Source organism: Myotis yumanensis, unplaced genomic scaffold (assembly GCF_028538775.1).
Source record: "Myotis yumanensis isolate MYYU_CA2020_CCGP unplaced genomic scaffold, mMyoYum1.0.hap1 SCAF_17, whole genome shotgun sequence".
Classification (NCBI taxonomy): Eukaryota; Metazoa; Chordata; class Mammalia; order Chiroptera; family Vespertilionidae; genus Myotis; species Myotis yumanensis.
The window spans coordinates 30,423,665-30,439,853 of record NW_027223768.1 but is presented as its reverse complement, the minus strand read 5'-3'; the positions used below and the strand labels follow the sequence as shown (position 1 = coordinate 30,439,853).

The 16,189-nt window shown below is 38.2% G+C and overlaps 1 protein-coding gene across 2 annotated transcripts in view; it reads left to right on the top strand.

The window, feature by feature from the left end:
* The first annotated feature begins 1,029 nt into the window (after nucleotides 1-1,029).
* SYT14 (synaptotagmin 14) overlaps nucleotides 1,030-16,189 on the top strand; it is a 126,917-nt gene continuing 111,757 nt past the window's right edge. For both annotated transcript variants that reach the window (XM_070396566.1, XM_070396565.1), the window contains exons 1-2: nucleotides 1,030-1,077; nucleotides 5,969-6,016. The gene's annotated coding sequence lies outside the window, so the exon portion shown is untranslated. The remainder of the gene's footprint in view (nucleotides 1,078-5,968; nucleotides 6,017-16,189) is intronic.

Here is a 16,189-nt window from a genome sequence, read left to right as displayed (position 1 = left end):
AAAGGCTGTGACTACATTAATGCAGGTGTTTTGGAGATAAGTCTTTAGATGAGATGGAATTTAAAATATTTGTAAAGTAGCCTTGCAGTGTTTGAGAAGAAATTAATAAAATCTGTAAATTGTAGTGATTTAGGCTAATGGTCAAACGTGGTAGAAAAAAAGAAAGTCAGTTTTAAAAAGGACTCCTAGATCCAGTTTGAAGGAACTCAGTCTTCGGGTTTAATTCCATTTTTGTATCTCTAGGTGTATTTTGATAGGAATCCAACATCACCACCTGTTTTCTTTGTGTAGACATGTGGAAAGCACATACTTTATAAGTCCCCACACCCCTTAAAAATCCCCAGTTCCCAGGCACAGCCTCAAGTATGTACATGTTCAGACACAAACACACACATGCACACATTTACAGCACACATGCGTGCATCCACACACATCTATTTCCTCTTACACCTATTACTTATGCCAATTGTAGAGGATTATGCCAGTTTACATTAGGGTCCTACATGGGTTTGCCTGAGGGAAAAAGATGGTAACTGTGACTAAACTTGTCATTTTTCTGCCTGTTTCTCATTTCCATGTTGCTGAGATGATTATTTCAAGAACATTGCTACTTGAAATAATTGGAGATAAAACTATTATCTCCAAGAATAGTTTTGAGAAATTTACTTTTATTTAAATTACCTTAAAGGGTTAGAAAACAATTGCATAATTTTTGTTTTTTATAAAAATGAAGAAAAATCGATTTTTATTTTCTCACTCTGTTAAACCCAGTATTGTAATTTTTTCTGACAATTAACTAGTGACCCTGGGCAACTTTACTTAACTTTTAGTGCCTTGGTTTGTTTATCTATAATGAGCTAGACAGCTTTTTTTTCTGATTTCAAGAGTCTTATATTCTGTCATTCTGTTATGGTCTCCAGTTCTTCATTATTGTTTTTTTTTTTTTTTTAAATATATTTTATTGATTTTTTACAGAGAGGAAGAGAGAGAGACAGAGAGTTAGAAACATCGATGAGAGAGAATCATCGACCAGCCGCCTCCTGCACATCTCCCACTGGAGATGTGCCCGCAACCCAGGTACATGCCCTTGACCGGAATCGAACCCGGGACCCTTCAGTCCGCAGGCCGACACTCTATCCACTGAGCCAAACCGGTTTCAGCTTCATTATTGTTATTTCTTTGAAGTAAATTTGAGGTGTGAAAAATTATATAAGGGTTCATTTGGGGGATGATTATTTATTTTAGCAGAAGATTCATTTCTTTCTAAAGTGATTGATTACTTTAAGTAATCATTCTCTCAAAGTGTTTTAGCCACTTCTTGAATTTTGGAGGTTCCTCAAAAAATTAAAAGAACTACCATATGACCTAGCAATCTCACTCCTGGGTATAATGTATCCAAAGGTAATGAAAATACATTGAAGAGATATATGCACTTACGGTTATTGCAATCTTATTCATAACTAGTAGCCCGGTGCACAAAAATTTGTGCACTCGGGGCAGGAGGGGGGGTCCCCTCAGTTATCAAACATTTATCAGCACAACACTGACCACATTGGTGGTGGTGGTGGTCTTGTCAGAATGTGTTATATTATGCAGATGAAAATCTATTTAAACAGATTTGATGTAGATATTTTCAAAGATGGAAGAATTGTCCCTGTCAACTATTTTAGTTGATTCATATCTTCACTAATTGTCATCACTGCAAAGTTTTCAGTCCCCATATGGATTGCTGGATATAATAGGTCATGCACTGTCCCTGTCCTTTGTAGCCTTTGTTACCTTAAGGACTCTAGTTTTCCATTTATATGTTTAAGTACCAACCTTACCGGCTTAAAAATGTAAGCTTTTAACACTGCTCTCTCTGTTTCGTATCCTTCTGATGAAAAGTGGAGTTGGGTTGCAGCACAGGAGAGAAATTCAGAAGGGGAATATTGAAGTAATGACTGCAGTAGGAGGAGAGGGAACCTGTTCCCCTGGCCATAGGTGCTGGCGTCCTGGACCACAGGGCTGGCAGCTTCTTCGGGTGGCTGCAGCCTGGGACCTTGCATGCATGCATGGACCTTCTGCATGCATGGTCTAGACAAATGTAAAAAAAATATATATATCATTCCCCTATGTCAGTGATGGCGAAACTTTTGAGCTCAGCGTGTCAGCATTTTGAAAAACCCTAACTTAACTCTGGTGCCGTGTCACATATAGAAATTTTTTGATCTTTGCAACCATAGTAAAAAGGAGACATATTTTTGATATTTATTTTATATATTTAAATGCCATTTAACAAAGAAAAATCAACCAAAAATATGAGTTTGCATGTCATAGGTTCGCCATCACTGCCCTATGTATTGGAGATATATATATATATATATATATATATATATATACACACATACATACATATACACACACACACACACATACACACATATATATATACACATATATATATACATACATATATATATACATTTGATTATAAGTGTATCAAATCACAATGTACACTTTAAATATCTTACAATATTATATGGTGATTATGCCTCAATAAAGCTGAAATTAAAAAAATATAATCATTCCTGTTATGAATTATATTCTTAAAATCAGAGAACTCCTTTTTGGATTACCATCATATCTAAGTTGAGGTTTGACTTACCTTTTTCCTACAAATGGGTCATTTTTCAGATCTACTTTTAGAGATTTTTTAAAAGGCATAAAATTTGTAGCCTTTTCACTTCCAAATGTGTATACATTAAAACATGCATTTAATGTATAGAATGCATATATTTTTCCTTACAGTCTTCCTGGTCTTAGGAAGGATTGAGGAAAAAAGGAGTGTTGACTTAAGTGTCTGATACTATAATGAAGTTTATTTAACTTTTGAGGGTTTTTTTTTTTTGTACTTTTAAAAGTAAGGTTTCCCCCAAATTTTACTTTTATTGTTTGGCCTTTGGTTATTGTTAATATTCCTTTCCATTTCAGTAAAATAGTGATTGCTCTTGAGTCCCATGTGTACATCAGTGAATTCTCACTTGGTTAGAATTTTCAGAACAAATAGCAGAGGAGTAGAGCACACTTTTTCTTTCTCTAGTTATGTGATTTTTGTGCATACATTGGCAGATTTGACAATTATCAATTGATTCTAAATTTAAAATATACTAATTATTGACTTAGCTTTTTATTTATGCAATTCTTTCATGTGTAGGTAAATGGAATACTTTTAAAAGTGCGAGTTAGTTTTTATTGTCATTCTGCAGTATGGAGAAAAGTCGTAGAATATAATAGTTTTTATTGTTACTGTTAATGCTAAGCCTTAAAAAAACCTGTGTAGTTACATTTAAGATTGGATGTGTATAGTAAAACCTAACCAATTTATATTAAATATTGGGGAAAGTCTAGTTGTAATTACAAGTTTTAAAAAGTGTAGCCTTGTTACATGAATTAAGTACCTAATTCAAACTAAGCTGTTACCTTCTAGAGAACAGGCCTTAATGATTACATAAGAAACATTTCTAAGCCCATGCAAACATTAGTGATGGCGTCAGTGTACATTTTAGTTATGTTGTTGTTACATGATTCTTCTAAATTTCTTGAGGCTTGTTTCTTATAATTTGGTAAATATTCTTCTTCCAGTAATTTGACTAGTGTCTTCTCCATTTTAAAGCTATGGGCTGTGTAAGTGTAGTCACTGAAGCCCTTCAGCAAGTGATCATTGGTTGCTCAGTGGTAATAATCAGTTAATAAGGTCTCACTGTATTTTACACTGAGGTTTGCTGACCAATAATTCTTTTATAACCATAGCTACGTGAGGTGCTTTTTCTTGCTGAGTGTATATTCCTGATAACCAGTGATTAGTCTGTGGTGTTGATCATAAAGAAGCAATGGCATTGTTACAACCAAGTTAGGATGTAGATCTAACCTACTTTGGTGATAGAAATACTGTTTTCTAGTTTTTTAGCTTGGTTTCTGGATGACCTACTTTTTTTTTAGTGGACAATTATGGTTTTTATTTCCCATCTTATTGCTGTAAGAGACTTCTTTTTCCTATAACTTAACTGTTCATAATGAGCTTTATAATGAACTAAGATGATTAAATTATTTATACTATGCAAAGTTTAAACATAATTTACAGCATAATTATAAGGTCATGAATATACTTATAGGACACTACAAAATTTTCAGCTTACATTTATTTATTTATTTTTATATATTTTTATTGATTTCAGAGAGGAAGGGAAAGGGAGAGAGAGAGAGAGAGAGAGAGAGAGAGAGAGAGAGAGAGAAACATCAGTGATGATAGAGAATCATGGATCGGCTGCCTCCTGCACGCCCCGTACTGGGGATTGAGTCTGCAACCCACGCATGTGCCCTTGACTGGAATCGAACTTGGGACCTTTCAGTCCGCAGGCTGACGCTCTGTTCACTGAGCCAAACCAGCTAGGGTTAGCTTACATTCATTTAAAGTAGTGGCACTAGCCTGGCCAGTATGGTTCAGTGGTTAAGCATCATAACATGAACCAGGAGATCATGGTTTGATTCCTGGTCAGGGCACCTGCTTGGGTTTCAGGCTTGGTCCCTAGTAGGGGGTGTGCAGGAGGCAGTTTATCAATGATTCTCACTCATCACTGATGTTTCTATCTCTCACTTTCTCTCTAATCAGTAAAAATATATGTAACAAATAAAGTAGTGGCACTATGTTTCAGAGTGAAGTAAATACTGTTTCTATAGTAACTAATAATATTACTCTTACGATAAAGTAATTTTAGATAATATTTATGATAAAATAAGTTTTGGGTTAAATTTGTTAGTTTTGATCATCATACTATTTCTTTATAAACTGTCTTATTATAGATTGATAAGAGTGGGTAGCTGGAGAATGGGGAAAGGATCACATTTCATTTTACAATGAGTATATGTGATAAAGTATAAACAGTGTTTTACAGGGCTGATCCTTCCATAATAGCTTATCTGTATATATCAAGGCTCAGTCGCAAAAGTGGGTCTTGCCTAGAAGTGCTTCCTTCTAGATGATGTGGAAAGGTGCTGGGGAAATGGTGATATGTTTCTGCTCTTGGGAAGGTTGCCATTTAATATCAATATTTGATGAAACTCTTCATTGTATTACAGAATTTACCAGGCGACCAAACAATACACAGAAGTACTCAGATTCAGGATAAACCCATTTCTTTTCCGATGTTTCACATGTACTAGTACAGTGACTTAGGGGGTTAGTTCTCCAAATCCTGAGTCCCCCCCAATATGGAGGAAGCTTTCCCTTTATACCCTTTGGTTTCTTTGTCCCCCCAGTATGGATCAGACTTCTGGACCTTTCGCGGGCTCTGCAGAAAGCCCCGTGTGTTGGGATGGGGGCTGTGAGACCTCCCCTAAAGGCCTGGCCTGGCGCCAGCGCTGATAACCCCTATGGGGGTTGTGTATGGTTCATGATTTATGGCCTCTGTAAAATGGGAGTATTTAGGTAAATAGGTCTTGCAAGACCAGATAATTAAGGAAGGGGCAGTGACTTGATTATAGGCTAACAAGAATGTGCATTAGGGATACTCATTAACTAAGTACAGAGTCAGGCTGCTAGCCTCCTACCTTCTTTCACAAATGGAGTTAATTTTTGTAGCCTCCTACATTCTTTCACAAATGGAGTTAATTATCTGCAAGCAAGAATGTGCCGTTAGAAGGCAGGTTACTGGCACAGATTCAGATTGCTAGTCCCCACCCCCCATCCCCCCAAATGTCTTATTTCCCCCATCAATTCTAAGACTTTATAACATCTTAATTTATGGCTTCAGGAAAATTCTCGGTATTAGGTTATCATATTCGCATAGCGAAGTTTAAAGAGAAGAATTAGCAAACTCTTTTCCTGAGTTAATGTCTAGACTAGAAGCTAATTTAAAAACGGTTCTTTGTGATAGTCAAACTCAGGTTATTTTCTGTTTTTAACTCATAACAATTTTTTTTTTTTAAGGTGGAGAAAGAACCTGTGGAGTACATGAACTTATCTGTATTAGGAAAGGTAAGTAATGCTCTGCATGGATATTTAAATACAAATGAACATTTTACAGTGTATGACATATGGCGGATAATTTAGACTTACAAATTATAAAATTTAATAAATATTAATGTTTGTTACTTGTATTGCAGACGTGAGCACCCATAAAGTGCAATTGCTTATTATGTGGATATTGGGAGTTGTTGCTTTATTTATTTAGTTTTGAGGGGCTGTGAGAGCCTGGTTTCTAGCATGTTAGTTGTTGGCCATGGTGAAGAGGCAAAAGAATGGAGGGTGTGATTTTTGTTCCCTTTCAGAGTCTGGAACCTGAGTGCAGGCTGATCTCCCGTTGACTTCTGTTCTGTTACTGTACCCAGCAGAGAGGTGTGAGGAGTTGTTGAAATTCAAATCGGGAACATGTCCAAAGACCACAACATCTTTTGACACCAACATCTGTCTGTGCTTCCTTAGAAGGAGCCACCTGGCAACGGGGTGGTTCAACAAGGTGGCCCCAGGCAAGGTCATTCAGTTACTAGGCGGGAGGCAAGGAACCAGGTATTCTCTATATTTGGATGAGTCAGGAGAAACTTGGGAGTCCCCACACTTACTAGTAATTACAAATCTGTGAAATGGTATGAGAAAAAGGAAAAGATGGACCTGGGGAGGTCAGAGGCTGAGTCATCATAAATTTACTATCCTTTTCTCTTTTTAAACTAGGGGGACTTTCTTTTTCTTGCATCTTTCTTGAACGCTGCATTGGCCCACCTGAGTCTGGCCAACTAGCTGCACTCCCCTCCCTGAGGAGGTTTGTGGCGGTGGCGGTACATGTGATACATGAGTATGGTTGGCCTGTCAGGGAAGTGTCCGCATATTTTCAGTAAGTCCTCAACAGGTCTGAAAAGCCTCAGCTTCTTCAGTGTTGGGAAAAAATTCTTCCTAGGTGAATTGGACATGGTCATACTAGTTTATCTATGTGTCCCTGCTTGCAATTACTGTTCATTTAGAAACATCCTCTTTTCTGTATAGTAAAGTGTAGTTTATCTATATACTTCCCTGCTACCACAAAGGAGAACATTGAAATCAGTTCCCTGAAATGTCAAATTTAGGATTATGATTTTCACACTGTTATAGTTGCTTCTTATTCTAAAATGGGGGACAAATTTATACATTGTTTTCTTCCTCCACGTAAATATCTTTAGTATTTTAGAATATGTTAACCCAGAGTTAATAAAAGTGTTTTAAATAATTTTATAGCTATTACCTATCTTACTAAAACTTCTAAAACACAGAATTTATTTGGACAGCAAAAGGTACTTACTGTACAAATCACTTGGAATCAAAAGCTATCAAAACTGTGGTGAGGTGAAGAGAGAATCAAGACAAGAATAGAGAGCGAGGAGGGAGGAAAATGAAATGTGCGAAGGCCTTTTGTAGCTACCGTGGGAACAGAAGGCTACAGTGGAGAAAGCCTGGATGGGGTCGGATGATGAGCACACATTTTCATTATGGCTCCTCTTGCTATTCTTTATTGCTATCTCCATTCCTCTCCAGGTAGTTCTCAGACCACGCCTTGCCCCGATTTCTCTCTCTTCCATTTTTCTATAGAATGTTAAGTCTGTGATTAAAATTTTAAAAAATTTATCTCACTCTAGTCATGTCGTGAAAAAGTTTCTAAACTGCTCGATACCCCCTCAGCATTCAGTACACTGTCCTATTCTAGTGGAGATTGCACACATATTTGAATCTTTTGAAAATTAATGCTAAAGCTGTTGCATTTTAAGATGGACTTTTATAAAGCAGAACATATGAAGGTTACATAAAATAGAATATTTGTAGTTGGTCTCAGTGATTCTGGTAAAATGGCATCTCTGACATGATATTCCATTTCTTTCTATCTGGCTGGCTGTTCTTCCTTCTCTTCTTTGCTGGCTTCTTTCTGTCAGACTTCCACATATTGGAATGTACCAGAGTTTGGTCCTGGGTTTGCGTCATTTTTCTATCTTTTTTTCTCATTTGATTTTATCTGGTTCTGTTTTAAATGCCACACAAGTTTATAAATCCAGCTCTGAGCTGTCCTTGAACTCTCTGCCCTTAATTCACCTACTTACTTACTATTACTGTCTGGATGTCTGTTAGAAGAACAACCTGACCTGTTCTAAAATGGAAGTCTTGATTTCTTCACATGAGCCTCTCCCTTCTTCAGTCTTCTCCATCTCAGCTAATAAACAGAACAGTCTACTCAGTTCCTCAAGTTCTAACTTAAGAATGATTCTATATTTCTCTGACTCTCTTCCACATTTAATTTATTGGCAGATTTTGTCAGGTCTACCTTCAGAATATGCTTTTAATCTATCCTCTTTTCCATCCTGCTGTTATCATTGTAGGCTGGGTCCTTATCCTCTCTAGCCTACACTGCTGGAATCGTTTTCTCGCTGGTTTCCCTGCTTCCATCCTTACTTCCTTACATTACAAACCAAAGATCTTTTTAAATGTAAATTAGGTGGTGTCACGTTGACAGTTGGAATTGTGTTGTGGATTCCCACTATACATGGAATAAGATTAAAGTGCCTTACCCTGATCTACAAAGCCTTACATTATAACATCAACTCAAAGTCCAAAATGTCATCTAACTATCACATCACATAGAAGACTCATCATCTAAGTCATTTCCATCAGGGATGGGCGAAACTCATACGATCCGTCTTGGTTCAAAATTTCTCCATCTACGAAAAATAAAAATTAAAAAAAAAAAAATTCTCCATCTAAAGACTGGTGAGACTAGGAAACAAGTTACCTGTTCTCAAAATACAATGATGGAACAGGCGTAGGTTAATAGTTATAGACATTTCCATCCCCAAAGTGAGAAAATGGAAGGAAGGAAGGAAGGAGGGAGGGAGGGAGGGAGGGAGGGAGGGAGGGAGGGAAGGAGTCACTGGTACCAAGCAATTTTGAAATTCAACTGGGAAGAACCTTTTAGGTTTCAAGGCCTGGAACTGGTACTTCCTGGTGCTTATTCCTGAGGTCTGAGGCTCTACTCTCTGGGCTTAAGGCTCTGCCTTTGGAATCATCCTTCCTTTTCCCCAAAAGGGAGTATATGTTTGCACTAAGTAGTTTTCCAGCCTGTTTCCTGCCTGGAAAAGTTGGGTAGTTTGTCGATCTTCTTTCATCTTGCCTTCTCTCCCTCTTCAGTTCAAGCTGGTGGTGTTTCTGCTGGTAAAATGTTCTCAAAAAAGAGTCTGGTGAGTCTTCTCAGTAAGTCCCGGCGATTCAGTCCATTAGACAAGATGTTCCTTCACAGGGCTCTCCTGAATACGTCCATCTCTGCTTTTGGCTTCTGCTCAGATGGCAGAGGGGAATCCATGAGTCACTTATCTCATCTCTTCTGAGAGCTCTCTATGTCACTGGATAGTGTGACCTTTTGTTCATTTTGAGGCACTTGGAAAAGGTTGTCTAGCCACCAACTTAGCAGAGTTTAGAATGCCCCATGTTCTGGATTTTGTTTATACATAATATATTTGTTTATAGGAAAAATATAAAGAAGATATATATATATATGTAAGAAATATATATGATATATATGAATACGAATGATATATATTATTATTTCTCCTCCTTTCTACAAAAGATGAGCTACTATATATATTACTTTGTATTTTGCTTTTTATTAAAAACAACACCTAACTATAGAGTTACATTCAAATCAGTAGATAAAGATCTCTGTCTTTTTTTCTGACTGCATTGTGTGACAGAAAATTATGGTATGTATTTTCACTCCACAATGTGAAAATACATACCATAATGTATTCAACTACTTTCTTTCACTTTTCTTTTTTGTGTTTTAAAACCAGAACATTTGTTGCATGCCTGGTCATTGAAATCCTTCAGATGAACTGGTGCTGCCATAGCTGTCCTCTGGGGTTCAGGTGTTCTCCTTCTTGGAACCCATTCCAGGTGCCTCATTCCATCAGTCCCAGTGGCATTTCGTCTTTTAGCCTGGGCACTTCCGTTAAACTTTTCCTCCACTTGGCAGGGAAGCCCCATTGGCCCAGGTAGACTTCTGCAGGTGGTGGGCCTTAGAGCCACAATGGCGGCTCAACGTGCGCATCTTAATTGCGACACTTTCCAATGAGGATGTTCTCTTTGTCATCTCGCTTCTGCTGTTCAACTAATTTCTTACCAGTGGAAATTGCTTTTTTTTAAAAGTTTTGCTACTAGAATAATGCCATAATGAAGACCTCTGTGCATGTGTTCTTGTGGTTATTTAGGTAGATGCTGAAAGTGGGGTTGCTGAGTTAAAGAATAATATTTACATTATATTAGAAAAGGCAAAATTCTTGTTCTTACGCATTGTACCATTTTGCATTCCCACTAGAAATATATGAATTCACAGCTCTGCCTGCAGAATGTGTCATACACTTTTTTTTTAATCCTCCCCCGAGGATATTTTTCCATTGATTTTTAGAGAGAGTGGAAGAGAGAGGGAAAGACAGAGAAACATTGATGTGAGAGAAATACATCAATTGGTTGCTTCCTGCACGAGCCTGAACCAGGGCCCAGGCCGGGGAGGAGCCTGCAACCAAGGTACGTGCCCTTGACCGGAATCGAACCCGGGACCCTTCAGTCCACAGACCAACGCTGTATCCACTAAGACAAACTGGGTAGGGCAGCTTTTGGATTTTTTATTGTTTTTTTTGTTGTTGTTTGTTTTAAATATATTTTTATTTATTACAGAGAGGAAAGGAGTGGGGGAGAGAGATAGAAACGTCAATGATGAGAATCATTGATTGGCTGCCTCCTGCACGCCCCCTCCTGGGGATTGAGCCCGCAACCCAGGCATGTACCCTTGACTGGAATTGAACCCAGGACCCTTCAGTCCGCAGGCCAATACTCTATCCACTGAGCAAAACCAGCTAGGGCTTATTGTTGTTGTTAATCTGGTAAATAAGAAAAATGTAGTTCAGCATGATTCAAATATTCATTTCTCTTATAAGTAAGGTTGACTGTCTCATTAACTTCTGTTTACAGAGCATACAAATGTATGCATCGTATGATTTGAAGGACAAATACTTCTGAAATGTCTTTCCCATCAGTGTTCCATGGTTTCTCATCCCCTGACATTCACTGTAATTAGGATCTATCTAATCTTCAGAAATTCATTTAAAAATATATTATGCGGATTGAGAAGGTGGGGAGTTTTTCCTTGGTCCTCCAGCATTTTCATCTAAATATATTAGCACAGTAAATCAGATTATTTTACTTTCATTGTGGAAAGCGGGAAATTACAGATGTGAAGGCGTGATAACTAGGATAGTGTGGAGAAGGGGTTGCGTTGGTGGGTGAAAAGCAGAAGTGTGACAGTCTAGGACAGTGACCAGATGGGCAGGGGTCAGATGCCACGGGCATCCTAAATAGAGGACACGGAAGACAATCGCATCTCTACTGGAGCTCCCTGGCAGTGCCTCCTTTTCCCGAGTATCAAGGAGACCAAAGCTCCCTGGGTGTTCTCGACCTCTTCTTACCTAGGGGTGAATAAGGGAGCCTAAAGCTTGAAGGGAAAGGCCATATTAGTAATGTGGTCCTACTGGGTCTGTGGTACTGTAACTTCCCCACCCCCTTCTCAACAACCTCTAAATCTCAGGCCCTAGAGGTACAGGCAGGGGCTGGCTTTCTTGCTTGCTTGTTTGCTTTCTTTCTTGCTTTCCTTTTCAGAGTTGGCTTCTGTGGCATTTTATTGGGTTTTCTACCGTCCAGTAACATTTTACTCTTGGGTGGAAGGGGTGGTAGGGTCTAAGGGTTGCAGTGCCATGAGGGAGTGGCAGGGAGCCAGTTTTGGAGTTTTCCGCTATTTCCTTGTATAGTTAGTGGAAACCAAAGCCTGTAGAATGCCTTCTGGTTATGCAGATAGGAGAATGGATTTCTTGTTTTACCTTTCTCTTGTGTGTCTGTATTCTTGTATATTTAATCTATTCAGAAAATGGTTAAGTGCTAGGCACTGTTCTAGGTACTGGAGACTTTGTAGTGATAAGACAACTTACCTGCTTTTTATTTCCTTTATTGATTTTTTTAGAGAGAGAGGAAGGGAGAGGGATAGAGAGATAGAAACATTGATGAGAGAGAAACATCATCGATCTGCTGCCTATTGGGGATCAAGCCTGAAACCTGGACATGTGCTCTGACCGGGAATCAAACTGGTCAGACCTCTTGGTTCCTAGATCTTTGCTCAAGCGTTGAGTTGCACTGGCCTGGCACAACTTTTTACATAGCTTATATTCTTGGGGACGTTGAGAAACAGACAATAAACAAATAGAATAATTCTAGATAACCATAAATGCTATGAATAAAAGAACCCAGTGGTGTGTGTGTGAGAGAGAGAGAGATCAGTGTGAGAGAGAAACATCGATTGGTTGCCTCCCCTTCACGCTCCAACTGGGGATCAAACCCACAACCTATATATGTACCCTGACTGGGAATCAAACCCGCAACCTTTTGGGGTACGAACAACCCTCCAACCACTGACCCATCTGGCCAGGGCAGGGACACTCGTGATATTTGTAGAATCTTAGAGATCGACCAGATGTATTTTTTTATGTATAAAGCTGGAGGGTGTGCTCTGATTCTTTCTATTGCTCATTCTTTTAGTGGTTTGGCATTCAGGATTTTGAATGCATGAAAATTAATAGTGATTTGGTAACTTGAATCTTTAAAAAATGTTTCAATAATTTATTTAAATGATGCAATATGTATATAGGAACCATATTGCTGAACTCCTGAACAAGGAAGTAGCTCCTAGTATGAAAAATTCTGACCACTACTTTTTGGATCTTGGCATATATGCAGACCTTCATGTTCAATTTCTATGCAAATCCAGTAAAATCATTCTTCTATGGTTCGAACAACACTCAAATGTGAAATTCTAAAAATTATGTAAAATTTGTAATTCTGTCCTATACCTCTGCTTTATTTCTTTATTCTGACTAGTATATTGTATATAATGTGCTCTTTTTCTCAGCATATAATTTATTTTTTAAAAATATCTAAAGTGGTAATATAGTTCTCCCCATCTATGCTATTTTCACTTGTCCTGGTTCTTAGGATAGATCTCTTTCCCTTTGGTCTAGTTCAGTGACTTCTAGACAGTGCTAATAAGAGATTTCCTTGAATTGAGGGGACTGATGTATTTTTGCAGCTGCTCTGGTGGAGTACATTTTAAGCTTCTTTTTCTGGCCCAAGAATTTTGATTGTGAATTTATAGAGCCTTGCTTGATGGTAACAGAGAATACAGCGTTTACTACTATAATTAAAATGACACTTTCATTTACAATTTAATAGAAGGTGGATATCATGGGGCTCTATTTTCTTTGATTCATTCTCAGCTTCCTTGAACTTCTTAATGAGAGGTTGATGTGCATCCAGAGGGAAAAGAGCCTACCACATTGACTCATGCTCATTATTTTTAGTTTTATAGTCCAAACTGAGGCTGCTGTGCATTTATATATATCAGCATTAAGAAAGGCAGACCCTCAGCATCTGAAGGGGAGCGAGTGGGTGAAGTTTAGGAGATAAGGGGAAAGAATGTATTGTGAAGGTGACAGGCGTACAACATCTGGAATAGTCATAAAAATGGAGAGCAAAGTCATGATGAAGACACTGTGAGAGCCAGTCCTGACCTTACCAACTTTGCCTTCCTCTGAAATACTTATGTCTAAAAGTACCATTTTCTCTCATCTCCATTTATTTCTTTTTCTAAAAGCCTGTTATTAGTTGGAATTTTGTGAGTATAAAACTACGGTGTTTTGCAGAATGACATCTGGGGAACAACTTCAGAAAGCTAACCCTGTTTCAGTGTTTTCTAGCCCATGTGCGTAAGTTACTCAGCTGTATCATGTGCTCTGATAACTGCCACTGAAAAAGGAGGTTCATTGATTGGTCCTAGGACAGAGGACCAGAGTGTTCTTAACCGCCCAGCCCTTGGTCCAAGAGAAGTGTCCATGCATATTTTTGCTCAGGATAGATCTGAAGCTGAGATGTCCAGGATGTATCTACCGATTCTTTTCTTTTTCTTCCTTTCTTCTTCTTTCTTTTTTTAATACTTGAGAGAAGAGTATTAGCGATGGATTCCTGTTACTATCCTGAGAGAATGGATGATTTACATACCGATCCCTGCAGCCCCTTTCAATGATAAGAGTCTAAGCATTTTACAGAATACTCACTCCTATTACCAATTTAGTTGGTTTTTCTCTCCTTTTTTTCCATTAGAAGCAGGGTAGGGGAGAAGGGAGAATTTCTTTCTTATGGACCTGTTTCATCCTAAGACCCAGACAGAAGAGTGAAATATATGCTGATTAATATTGCCCTTTACTTAAATGAATTTCATATCTAAAAATATATGGTAGGGTTTTTTTTATCAATAAATTTAATTTTCTGGCTCTTTCTGCTGGCCTATGACTATTTTCAAGAGGAGGGAAAATATTTGCAGAGGACAGTTTCTGTGTATCAGCTGAAATATGCTTCATTTTTTTCTACCTTCCAGCCCCCAAAGTTAGATTACAAAACAAACCTTTAAGAAATTTATCCACAAAAAGAAAAGAAAAAAAAGGAAATATATCCACAAAGTTAAAGGGATGTGTCTGGTGATGTGGCTTAGGTTTGCCGATGATTTCCCAAAAGAATTGGTAGTTCAGCTCAGTGAATCTCTAATTACTGTAAAATGTGGGCATCGTTAAACATTTAAGTCTTTAATTCACTTGGAATGTATTTCAGTCTACTTTGTGAAGGAAGGATCCAGCCTTATGTTTATCTGAACTGATTAGACAGTTATACAAATACCAGTTACTGAATAATTCATTCTTTCCTTGATAATTTAAAATGCCACTGTATCATGTACTAAATTATTATGCGTATGTGGGTCAGTTTCTGTATTTTTTCTTTACCGATCGTCTCTTTTGGCACCACTCGCACATTGCTTTTATTATTGTGGCTTTTACTGTCTGGTAGAAAAGGGCTTCTTGATTAATGTTTATTTTTAAAATTTCCTATTTATTCTCTTATGCTTATTTTTCCAGATGACTGTGGAATCACCTTGTCAAGTATCCCCTCCTACAATTTATGTTACACTTCCTCTCCCTAAAGCAGTGGTTCTCAACCTGTGGGTCGCGACCCCTTTGGTGGTCGAATGACCCTTTCACAGGGGTCGCCTAAGACCATCCTGCATATCAGATATTTACATTACGATTCATAACAGTAGCAAAATTACAGTTATGAAGTAGCAATGAAAATAATTGTATGGTTGGGGTCACAACATGAGGAACTGTATTTAAAGGGCCAGAAGGTTGAGAACCACTGCCCTAAAGTAATCCTAATGGGATCAACTTAAATTCTTCAGCACATTTATTTTTCCATTCAGAAACATGCAGCTTTCTCCATTTCCTCTTAATGTCTCCTGGTAGAATTTTATAGGCATGCATATTTCTTATTTTTATTGCATTTTATTTGTTTTGTTGTGAATGGGACTTTTTATTTGTCTAGTTATTTTTTGCATATTAAGAAGTCACTGATAGATATGTGTGTGTGTGTGTGTGTGTGTGTATCGTAACCAACCAGGACTATGAATGAAGGCATGGTTTAGTTAGGGAAATCATACAGCATGCTATAGTATTGATTTAATGTATTTTGGGTTAAAAGGTGTTAAGGGTCCCCAGGAGCAACTCCTGTGTTTGATGATTTGCTTGAAGGACTCATGGGACTTCGTATATACAGTTGACTCTTGAACCAACTGTGGGTTTGAACTGTGTGGGTTCATTTACATGCAAATTTTTTTCAATAAATATACAGTTGGCCCTTCTACCCCTGGGTTTTGCATTCACAGATTCAACCGAGGATTGAAACCACTGTTTTCAGTCTGTGGTTGAGAACCCATTGATGTGGAGGGCCGACGGTGTGCACTGCTCTATGCCATCCTATATAATAAAAGGCTAATATGCAAATTGTCCCCTCATCTGGGAGTTTGACCAGGAGTTCAACTGGGAGTTCGACCAGGGGGTGGGGCCTGCCCACCAACTGCCCGAGGCCCCTCTACCCAATCAGCTCCCTCCACCCCAATCAGGGGCAGGTCGAACCCCACCCATGCACGAATTCGTGCACTGGGCTTCTAGTTTTATGTAAGGGACTGAGCATCTGTGGATTTTGATACCTGGGAGT